Raw genomic sequence first — 11318 nt, forward strand, 5'->3', positions numbered from 1 at the left:
TAGGACTCGCAATGAGTGTCCTAAAAGAAAATGCGAGTCCTAAAAAAATCTGGGCTATAAAAATAAGTGTTTTACTTAATGTTTTTAAGGACTTGCTTTGTGAATCCTTAATACTCTTTTAGGACTCGCAATGAGTGTCCTAAAAAAATCTGCGAGTCCTAAAAAAATCTAGGCTAAAAAAAAGTTGTCTTGCTTAATAAATTTAAGGTTTTTCTTTGAGAGTCCTTAATACTTTTTTAGGACTCCTAAAAAAGTATTAAGGACTCCCAAAACAAGCCCTTAAATATTTTATTTATTAATAGTATAAAATTAGAGTTTTATAATCATATTTTTTTTATTTGAATAATATAATCAGATTTTTATTTATAAAATAAAAATATATATATATAAGTGAAAAATCATTTTCTTCCTCCCTCCCTACCCGATCCACTTTCCTTTCTCCCTCTCTCTCTCTCGCATGCTCTCTGCTAGCCCGAATGGCTGCCCTCCGATGGTCGCCGCCGTGTAGGCACCGGATCAAGAGTACCAGACACCGCCGAAACTCCAGCCTCACGAGCTCTTCGTTGCCGTTCTCCGCCGCGAGCAGAAGCCTCCAGGCTCGTACGTCACCGCCGTGGCTTCAAGGCCAATTTCTGGCCTCCTCTGACATCGTCTCAGGCGAAGGGTACCATGGGTGAACTCAGGGTATCAAGACGAACAAAGCCCATCCAAGGATCGGGCTTTTAAGTGACCGAAGGAGACGGAATCAGCTCTCCATTTGCTGCTTGTAGTCTTCTTCTCGAGGTGAGTTCTTGTTTGTCTCTAACATTGCCTTTTCTTATTGATTTTATGGTGGGTTTATGATTTAGGATTCTTTCCATATGTGAACATTTTGAAGAGCTGAAAATACGAGGAGTGTACTCAATGGGAATAGCTCAAATAATTAGGTCTGTAATTTGCTTCTACAAAGTCTGTTCAAATCTATCTTGGGTACCAATTGCTATAGTTCTGAGTACTCAATTATTGTAGGGTTAGATGTTTCCTGGTTCAAATAAATATAGAGTAAGAATAAAACTATTGCAGTACTTGTTATAACCAATATCTATTAGTTCTATAAAATAATTACTTCTAATTCATGCTTAATAAAAAGAAAGAAAACAAAGGTGTTTCGGTTTTTTTTCTTTCACTTATTCAGTTATGTGTGTTTCCTTACACAATTGGGGTATATATAATCAGTCAAAATTAGTAAGGAATATACTCTATACTAGATTCATTCTCTTCATCAAAAATAACAAAAGATTCATTCTCATTACCTTATTACTCCCTGTTGCAGACCAAGTTCTAAATGTCATGTTCATCCACATGAGAGGGGTATAGTTGATTTCCACCCTATATATGTGAGTGACCTTCCAGTCTAGTCTCAAAATTTGGGGAATTGAAAGCTCCTTCCAATTCACTGTCTATTTTTTGGGTTAATTTATTTTCTGCTTATCTATTTTGTTTATCTTACATGTTAGTTATCTTCTATTTGTTTTCCCTTTTGACAGTTCCATTCAAATGAGGCTAGTGGATCTATGAAACCAATTACTTATGGTTCCATATAATTAACGACAGTTGACCAATCAAGATTTAGAAGGACTCGAGTTACTGAGGGTGGTATGATTCTTTTTGCAGCCATCATTGTTGTGCCTGCTCTTATTATGACTTTTATTTGTGAATGTGTTTTGATTATTAGGAAAGATCTCCTTTTGAAAAGCGTTCTCTCATATATACATATATATAAATATATATAGGCATGTGTTCTATTCAGATAAATTTGAACCATCTAAGATTACTACTAAGCACACCCAAAGCTTCACCCTATCAACCCAAGACCTTTAATTATAGGCACACCCTATAACCATTTAATCTTGGTTGTATGGTTTTTGTAAGTGTTGATGATTTTTAATTTAGAAAATAATTAATTTTGCTCTGTGATTCCATGGTAAAATTTCTTCTTTGTGTATGACTTGTTTTTTTTTTTTAACGTTTAAGAATAAAAAGGCTACTTTTAATGGCCAATTCAATTTCGTCTTGTGGGCAATGTTTCTTTATAATAATATATCTTGTTATATATAAAATTGGCTCGTTGATAGAAGAAGTATCGTATATATTTTTTTTCTCATTAGACTCTACTTAATGTTTAACTCTGTTGTGATTATAGTTTTAGGAACCAACCAATAAATGTAAAACTAATGGTATAATACCATCTCTTGTGTTTTTGCAATTGTTTTATCTTTTGGGTCATTAAATCTAACAGCCCATTCATGATATATATATATGTATGGTTTTTTTTTTAACTCAATTAGTTTTACTCATCTGAAATATACAAAGTATAAATAATATGTATGGTTTATTCCAGGCTTGATCATTGTAGATTATCTCAATTGAACTTACTTGTATGTAGATATATTCTGACATGAGTGTGAAAATTACCAAGTAGTTTAGTTGCCAAATATAATCAGAAGACTTTTATTTAGCAAGTTTTCTAGCATGTGGATTTTCCACTACTACACATACACAAAAAAAGGATTGACAGGTCATTTTATCTTTCTGAAAACATTCTTGATCATTGTAGATTATCTCAATTGAACTTACTTGTATGTAGATATATTCTTGTCAGACCAATTTGAACCAAGTTTCTGCAATAATAAACCTGAGTGTGAAAATTACTAAGTAGTTTAGTTGCCAAATATAATCAAAAGACTTTTATTTAGCAAGTTTTCTAGCATGTGGATTTTCATGGACTGCTCCATCACATTTTTTCCTTTGTTTTTTCCTTTGTGTTGGACAACTCGTGGTTCTTTTAAATGTTAGAGCTCAAGCTTTGTACTTTCCCATGTCTGGCACAGCAGCCTGTTTTAAGATTTCTGTGTAGGACCGTGATATTGATATACATTCTAATTGTAATATGATTTCTTTCCAGATTCACCAAGTCTTCTGTGCAAGATATACGCATCAACCTTGCAATATCTGCTGTCTTTGTAAGTTGTGACAATTTAGAGAGTGGTTTATCCTCTGTTTCCATATTTGTTTTTGCGATTGTCGTTAGCAGATAGTGATGATAATATATATATCTATATATATATATATATATATATATAACAGACACATTTTCCAATTCATTCTAGAAAATTGAAGGTTGAGCCTTTTACCTTTATGAGTAGTAATTGTTACTTGTGACTGTTTCTATAAGATCTATAGTGTTGAATGGCAGGTCCAGCCTTCATTACATCTTCAAGTACATTATTATATGATTTCCACAAATTATTGGCTTGATTTCCACAAATTATATTATTGTGATTGAACTGCATGAAAATGAAACAGAATGGCCATTTAGGCTTTTGGAAAATAACTAAATTTGTCAGCATTGATGGAGCAAATTGCTTTTTATTCATTGTTTCCCACTTGCTTGATTGTTCACAAGAATTATCATATTTATTTTATGTGCCTTGATTCATGATCATATATGCATGTTATTAAAATGAGATGTTTAATTCGGTTTGTGCATATTTATAATTCTTTGGCACACCATCTGTTTGATAGAAGTTCTGAGTTAAAGTCTTTTTCTTTTTATCTTGTCATTCTTTCATTCTTGACAAAACCAATATATATTCGGTTATAATGCATATTTTACACAAGCTAATTGATAAAACCACAACTGCTAGCCTCCTACAATATTAGAGTAGTATAAGTGCCTGAGTAGTATTTAAAAGTTGTGCTTGTTTTTCCCAAGTTATATGTTGAGGAGCTTTCTCTTCGTAAGCTTGTATCCTGACTTATTACCCTTCAATACTAAGATTTTTTTAATTTATGCTGCATGGCTTTGAAAGCTTATAGGTTAAGGAAACATAAATATCATGCTTAAGAGGGATCATTATGTCAGTACATTTGTTTTTTCTAATTTTATTTATGAAGTTGGAATGGTCTATTTCTTTCTTTGGTTATTTATGTTGATATTAAGAGTTTGCTTTGGTTATTTGGCTTTATGAATTTCACGACAGAGAGGTTTGTGGGTTCACGACATAGCAGGTTTTTTTTTTTTTTTTTATTTCTTTGATAAATAAATACTTTATCTTATTTATATAAGATAAATATATGTGTATGTTATTTACCTATATTATTCTTTTTTTTTTCTTCTGTATTTTATTCTTTGAAGACATCATATGCTTCATATTCTGCAAGACTGCAACTAATATTGAAATTGAAATAATGCATTTTCATTATTTACCAACATATGCGTAATATTCCTCTAGTAATTATTTTTGAAATCAGGACAAGGTGGATCATCTAGCAAGAATTAAAATGTTTTTTTCCCTAGTCATACATCATGTACCTTACTTTTTCTGATGAGACTCCTATAAATGTCTAAATAAGTGACTAACTCAGTAGGTCTCAACTCAAGTATAATTTGGCTCATGTATATCTCATGCCTTTTTTAACACCTTGTAAATATCTGTAGTACCTTTGCGCAAACTCTTAAATCGTGATCTTAATGGCTTTCATTTATGGTTTTATAGGGTTTTGATGAATACATGAATTTGGTTCTTGATGATGCTGAAGAAGTCAATGTCAAGAATTTGGGGCTCGGTAGGGACGGTGGCTGGGCTGGGCTCGGGGCTGGCTGGTGGGGTTCTCAACTTCACGGCGGCGACACTATAGCTCACGGCGGCAGCAAGTATTTATTTTATTTCTTGATTTTTTTATGTTAAAATATGTTTCATTTGATTGTGTTGGATATGTTCAGATCTGATTTTGAGCCTAGACTAATAATGAATATCATCTTTAGTGTATTTTGCTTATGCTTTAATGGCTTTATACTTGTGTTTCACTATTGGTTTTTTGTGTATTTTGTGACTGGATTTTGGTGTGTTTATGGTTTATTTTGATGCTTCTTTAATGGATTAATATGGTAGATTTATGGTCTATTTTGTTGCTGATTTTGGTGTAGTTTGCTACTGTTTTGAAATACCTCTACGTACTGGATGAATAACATTTTATGAAATAGTACTATCTATACCTTCTATTATATATATTTATAATTGTTGTGTGTGTCTACTTATTTATAAGTTTGAATTATAATTGTTGTCTGCTAGTCCTAAAAAGTCTTTTTTGTAAAAAAAATTTGCCATTTTTTTAGTATTTTCTTTTCAAAATTCTTTTGATACATATTCGACACTTAAATGGATATATGTTTTTAAATCAAAATTAAAATTGTAGCTGTATTTTTTTTTTTAAAAAAAATTACTTTTAAGGGCATGCAAAGTGAGTCCTAAAAAATTATCCGCGAGTCCTAAAAAATTTGATTGAGTGTCTTTAATTAAGTTTTTAGGACTCGCATTGGGAGTCCTAAAAACATTCTTTTTAGGACTCGCAATGCGTCCTAAAAACTTAATTAAATGCACTCAACCAGATTTTTTAGGACTCGCCCCTAAAAACTTAATTAAAGGCACTCAATCAGATTTTTTAGGGCTCGCACAGATTTTTTTAGGACTCGCAAGTTTTTTAGGACTCGCATTGCGAGTCTTAAAAAACCTTAGTTTTTAAGGCTCTCAAATAGAGGACTCGCGCCCCGCGAGTCCTAAAAAATTTTTTAGGACTCGAGTAGTGAGAGAAGAAACTCAGTTGACACTGGTTCATCTGATCTTGAGTGTAAATACAGTAATAAAATCTCTAAGTGGATTAGGCTATTACCGATTATCGGGGCTGAACCACTATAAAATCTCGTGTTATTTACTTTCATTGATAAAAACTGTCTGTTGTCGTTTATAATTCTCTTGAAGGCTTGTTGTATTTGACGTTCTTACGTCGTTGGCTAAAATCACAGTCAACAATATATGTGAAGTTTTTTAAATAATCGCGCGAAGTCTATTGCCTAGTTACGTTAGCTCATAAAAGAGGACAGATGTACAAATCATAAAGGAAGAACTAAAACTAACACAGTAACTAATTACTAATTATATTAGGGTTTTTATATCTCAATAGTCACTTTAGCCCTTGAGTTTTTTTTTTTTTTTTTTTTTTTTTTTTGAGCACTTACATTCTTATGTTTGTCAAATATTAACAATTTAGTTCAATAGTTAAACTCTCGTTTAAACTATGTAACGGAAAAATATATGGTAATATGAAAAATATATATTTATTTTTTAATTTAAAATACCATTAGAATAAAATAATTAATTTAAATAATAAAAAACTAAAAAAATTAATAAAAAAAATAATTTGGTGGCAGACAGAACATCTAAACTTAGTATACATATAAACACAGTAACTAGCCTTCTTCATCATTGCTTTAACTTTCTGCTGCAAGGCATTGATACAAGTCTTAAATCATAAAAAAAATATGTATAAACTTGCGTAATACACACAAATATATACATATATATATATATAGTATAGTCTGCATTCTATTTATTTCACATAAAGTAGTATGCATCAAATCTAATAATTTAGAATTTCTTTCAATACTTGGAAGATATTTCTGTACCATTTTAGATTTAACACATAGTTCAACACTATCACAATCAATCAATCCACATTTAAATGCTCTTTTAATTGTACTAAATCTTATATGTGCATGTCTAACATGCCACACAGTAATAGAATTTGAGTCAAACAAATAACAAGAAGAATTAGAAGCTTTAATATTCATATTGTCAATAGAGTTACACAGTTTGAACATGCTGTCACAAGCATATCCCTTCCCCACAAATAAATTTTCTTTTGACAATATAAGCTTGTTGGAATCTATCACAACATTGATTCCTGGTTTGCCAAGCAAATTGTCATTCACAAGGTTTCCACTCATTACTAGTACATACAAAACATTGTTAACAGAACCTTCTTGCCGAATGTGAATAATAAGTCTGTAGTTCCATTTCCTTCAACCTAATAATCTTACTTGCCAACGAACAAAATCAGTACCATAAAATCTATCCAATCTCACAAAGTCTTGAGTCATGTATTTCAAACCCGAAGATGAAGTAGATTCTTCCATGATGATGTATCTTAGGAAATATGGAATTAAAATGTTGTGGGAGAGTGATATTACACCACCAAAATATTATGAATCTACACTAAAATATCCTTGACAAAGAGACCAATAAAAGATCGAGTTAGATGATGCGAACCCTAGTTTGTAGACCAAACTTCTTGATTCTTCTTGGAGCTTCAAACCCTTGCTTAGAATACCACCTTGAACTTCTTCTTCCTTTTGCAAAATACACAACCAAGACTTATACACAAGAAGTATCTTCGTCCTGATTCTCTATTTCCTAGCCCTCTATTGATGCGTGAGGCTTATCTAAGAGGAAATGAGAATTAGGATTGAACCACTACAAGGAAATGGGGTTAATACTTCGGTTTTTAAGGTGGAAAGACTTCGTTTTTCGCATGAAATCACAACCGAAGTAGTTCAAAGCGAAGTAAAAAGTGGTGAAAAACCGAAGTGAAAAATAGACTTTCTACTTCGGGTATTATTTATAAACCGAAGTAGAAAGTGAGGTTTCTACTTTGGTTTATACATAATAAGTGAAGTAGAAAGTCTTAAATGGAAGTGCTGGTAAGAATTGTGAACCTTTCTATTTCAGATTTTATGTATAAACTGAAGTAGAAAGTGTGGTTTCTACTTCAGTTTATACATAAAAACTAAATAATAAGTTTTTTTTTTAACTGAATTTAATGAAATTGGAAATTAATTATGATTTTCTAAATGGTCAAATTTCGAATTTATATATATATATTTTTATATTTCGAATTAATTCTGATTTTTTTAATGGGTCAATCAATTAGAAATTAAAAATCTTAAAAATTAAATATTTATACAATGTAATAAGTATTTAGGTACAATAAAAATTTATGCATTGATATAAGTACTTAAGTAAAATAACCTAAAAATATTGATATATTCACATTGACATAAAACTAAACATAGAACTAAATGAACTTATTATAAACAAAATAGGTTGTAAGTCATCAATCGTCCTAACCATTCGTGTTGGATTGACAAGTGGTCTGCAATCTCACAATATTTTTTTCCCCATCAAACTGTAAAATTAACAAACATAAATTAATAACAATATTGATTATTTTATAGTTTACATTATACATAAATAAGTTATGAAAAATAAACTTACTTTGTCTTTTAGGATTTCTAATGCATTTGTTACCCGTACAAGATCTCTAATTTATTTCAATTTACTATGAAAATATTCAACAAATCACATAGTAGATAAGCATAATGTCATATAGTAGTTTCATGTTTGTCCTGAGATTTAGTTAAAGGTGAAGGGATGCCTTAATCTTTCAGGATGGACACCGAATTCTTTCAGGATCACTACAGTTCTTTAGGCAACACTTTAAAGACAACAATTAGTAAATCCTAAGAGAAAATTCGGCAGAGTTTCCTCTGTTTTTATAGCATATTCTAATTTTATAATTACCTACAAATTCAAGACAAAAATCAAAACATATATTTTCATCCTTATATCACCACAACACGCAAATTTTTCAAAACCTACTTCACTAATTTGATAAATAAATATTGCAATAATGATAACTAAAATTACAAAATTACACACCTCCAATATTACTCTAGATTAAGGTCACCCGAAATCAACACCAAGCTCTCCACTAAATCAACAAGACTATTAAAAAGTTTTCAAAAAAACTTAGTAAAATAATTAACAAACAACATATCAAACTAGCTAGTTATAGAAAACAAAAATAAATGTTACTAATAATCTAAGCATTCTATGTTCTCTAAGTTATAACATTAGCAACAACACAACCTAACTAAGTTAAACTATTGAACGAAGTTCACCTTCACACAAATTTTAAAATTCACTAATTTATATATAATTGATAACATTTCCAACAATTTCTATAAATAAATAGAAAATCACACAAAATATTACACAAAATAAATATGAAATTCGGAATGATATATATATATATAAATAATACAAATAAAGTTTTTTGGATTCAAACATTTAAGCTCAAAATCAACTCTAAACATATATACAAACAACACATTCAATACATTATATATAAAAAGCTACAAAAAAACACATTATATATAAAAACAAAAAATCTGAAAATAATATAGAAAATTAAAAACAAAATCATACAATCAAAGATTGAACTATCCATACCTATTTTGAAGCTCAAGAACGTATTTAAACCCCAAAAATCCAATCAAAATCATGTAGGAAATCCTATTTTTGAACTCCAAATATACCCACTGCCAGAGCCTTTTTTTTCACCCTAAAAATGAAAATAGATCAACTTTTAGCTTCTACTTAAGTTTTTGAGCAAGGAAATTGGTCAGAAATGGTGGAAAAACAAAAACAAAATGGTTAGAAAACCAAACCCTCGTTAATCGTACGACCAGAAATGGCGTTTTTGGCTTTTGGGTTTCTGCTTTAGAGAGAGAGATGAGGGAAATGAGGTCAAAGTGAAGGGAAAAAAAGTTTTAAAACCTTTTACTTCAGTTTATATATAAAAATTGAAGTGGAAAATGGACTTTCTACTTCGGTTTTTTATATATAAACCGAAGTAAAAGGGTCTCAAAATAACTAATGGCCCTGTTTGCGTGCACTTTTCCACTTCGGTTCTTTCATAAAAACCGAAGTGGAAACTCCCCATTTGGTGTACCAACCAAACACGACCCTCGTCTTATTGTTCTATTTACTTCATTTTTTATGAAAGCGAAGTAATAGCCCATTTTTTTTAAGCGCCATTCCCACAAGCGAGGTAAAAGTCCATTTAGAAGCTATTTTACTTCGGTTTTTAATTATTGTTTGTATAAAAAACGAAGTAAAGCCTATATTTCTAGTAATGAACGATCCTTTAAAATCACACAGTCAATCACTTTCTTTATGTGTTTCTTGGAGAAAACTTGAGATCTTGAAAGCTAGAGAAATAGAGAGGTTAGAGAGAGATTTGAGAGAGTGATCAAGTCTATCAAAACTCTATGAGAATCTTTTTTATAGAGTAGGCACAGTCATAGTTCAATTAAATAAGATTAGAGCCTCAAAACACAACAATTGGAGCTAAAACACAATTATGTACGGACACGTCAGGCGACGGGTTGCCTCCTGGGTGACAACGCAATGCCACTTAGGTAGGTCAAAACTCTCAAAATTGACCTTAAACACTTCCACATGCTCTCAAATTTTTTGGGCATCCTTAAATACCTCATTGTATCACTTTGGACAGAAAAACATAATTTTTAAGTGCCTTTAATTGAAACTCAAATTTCACGTGAAATTATTAAGTGTTGTATACCTAGCTTGTATAACAACACTTATTATTTGTATTTAAACCAATCATAACAATTACTACTATTAGTAACACTAGACATAGTCAAACGTTCAAAATTTCACGCCTAATAACCTAATTACTGGATGATTACTGTTAGGATAAAAAATATTCATAAAAGACAAAAAAGGTGGTGAATAATGAAATGATTAGAGCAAATATGGTATAAATCAAAAGGCCCGAATCAGAAATGGTCAAAACCCCAGCCCAAGAGATTCAGAAGCGGCCCAAAAGCCCTGAACGGAAGAGATACTTGGGCCAGAAGTGGCATATGTCCATCGGTCATTTTAGTAAACCTTTTGTGCCTCAAAGGTGTGTCAGGCCTAGTGGAGATATCCCATCGACTTTTTCCCATCGTGCCAGCTCATAAATGCAATAAATAAATGTTTAAGGAGTACTGGATGTAAAGCCTCCTTGTCCTTTCCTTCCCCACACCGCACCCCAGCGACATGTATATGTTGATGTCAGTCCTTAACTTTGTGGAAATGTCGAAAAAACCAACACATAGCAAATAAAATATCTACGATTGTGGAAAAGAGAATTCTCCTTTATTTTTTTCTAACGTTTTCTATAATGGAAATTTCATGTAATATGCATAATAATTTAGTGAAATTTTTTAATATTTCACCATAATTTGTTATTCTAAATATATGACAATTTTAATTTTTTAGATAAAAATATTCCTAGCATCGAAATTGTATTGAAAAAGTATCGTTTGGGATAATAATCAAGTTTTCATGACTGCATCGAAATAGCATCGATGTACCATCGATTTTGCATCGAAATTGCTTCGAAAAAGCATCGTTTGGTATAATAATCAAGTTTTCATGATTGCATCGAAATAGTATCGATGTACCATCGAAATGCCATCGATTTTGCATCGAAACATCATCGATGTACCATCGATTTTGCATCGAACACACCATCGATGTACCATTGATTTTACATCGAAATACTATCGATTTTGCATCGAAAAAAAT

The 11318-nt window shown here is 31.1% G+C and overlaps 1 long non-coding RNA gene across 2 annotated transcripts; it reads left to right on the forward strand.

Annotated features, from left to right (window-relative positions):
- Positions 1-417: 417 nt before the first annotated feature.
- LOC133801142 (uncharacterized) lies at positions 418-4852 on the forward strand. 2 transcript variants are annotated; one of them, XR_009876754.1, is made up of 6 exons: positions 418-783; positions 878-926; positions 1313-1376; positions 1527-1635; positions 2945-3002; positions 4539-4852. It is a non-coding gene; the product is annotated as an uncharacterized LOC133801142 (long non-coding RNA). The 2 variants fall into 2 exon arrangements; XR_009876753.1 differs by lacking the exon at positions 878-926.
- The last annotated feature ends 6466 nt before the right edge of the window (positions 4853-11318 follow it).

Source organism: Humulus lupulus, chromosome 9, assembly GCF_963169125.1.
Source record: "Humulus lupulus chromosome 9, drHumLupu1.1, whole genome shotgun sequence".
Classification (NCBI taxonomy): domain Eukaryota; kingdom Viridiplantae; phylum Streptophyta; class Magnoliopsida; order Rosales; family Cannabaceae; genus Humulus; species Humulus lupulus.